Source organism: Chinchilla lanigera, unplaced genomic scaffold (genome assembly GCF_000276665.1).
Source record: "Chinchilla lanigera isolate Chin_1 unplaced genomic scaffold, ChiLan1.0 scaffold00023, whole genome shotgun sequence".
Taxonomy (NCBI): domain Eukaryota; kingdom Metazoa; phylum Chordata; class Mammalia; order Rodentia; family Chinchillidae; genus Chinchilla; species Chinchilla lanigera.
Genome location: NW_004955424.1, coordinates 8,588,950 through 8,589,941, shown reverse-complemented (window position 1 = coordinate 8,589,941; position 992 = coordinate 8,588,950).

Here is a 992-nt window from a genome sequence, read left to right as displayed (position 1 = left end):
GCTGTGCTCATCCCTATAGATAACCCTTACTAATGGCTTCAATAAAATAAACTTATTTTATGATTGTTCAGTTCTTTATTCCTATATAATTTACAGAAGTGCTGAACTGTAAGAATCATTATATGGCATATTGTTGGTAAGAAACATTTTACTGATTTAGATCTCAAATCTTCCTCAAAATTCAATATGTGGAAGGCAACTGGCCCATGGGGCGCCTATTCTTACCAGTGGATTTATCCACTGCAAGTCCAGGAGCTAAGTGTGCTGCTGGGAGGAGGGGTCAGTTTGGAACTGCTGTGTCAGGTCCCTGGCTGTGTGACCTGAAGGGGTACATTCCTGTCTCCTGCTCCCCACTTTTCTGTCTGCTTTCTTGTACGCTGATGGGAGCTGCTTTCCTCTAACAGAGCATTCCCACATGCCTTTGGGAAATGGGTTAGAGCCAGCCTAGGATGGATGGAGTCCCCAAAAAACCGGGGGCCAAAATAAATCTCTCCTCTTTAAATTATAGATGCCATGTAATGTGTCTCAGGAAGGAGAAAGTGCGTTGTGTTTTGCTTGAATATACAAAAACTATTTAAATAATTTCTTTCAAATTTTAAGTGCTTTTCAGGAAGACCTCTTGCTTTACAATAACTTTGTTCATGTTTCTGTTTTTCTTTTAATTTTAAAAATCAGAAAGTACAGAGAAATGTTGAATGTGTGTAAGCATTAAAAATACATTTATTTCCCAGTAAATCTGATACAGATTGTTGGATTAATTTTTCATCTGTTGCTCTTAGATATTACACTACTTACAGTTTCTAATTAACAAAAATAGAATTTTAAACAGTTTTGATTCACTTGATATAAATGTATGATTTCCTTTCTGCCTGAACAATTGATGTAGTGAATTACATGTCAGGGTATCTAATATTAAACAATATCTTTGCTGTTGGAATGAACCACACATTTAAATTTTGTGGTATTTTCTTAATATTACTTTGGTGTATTTT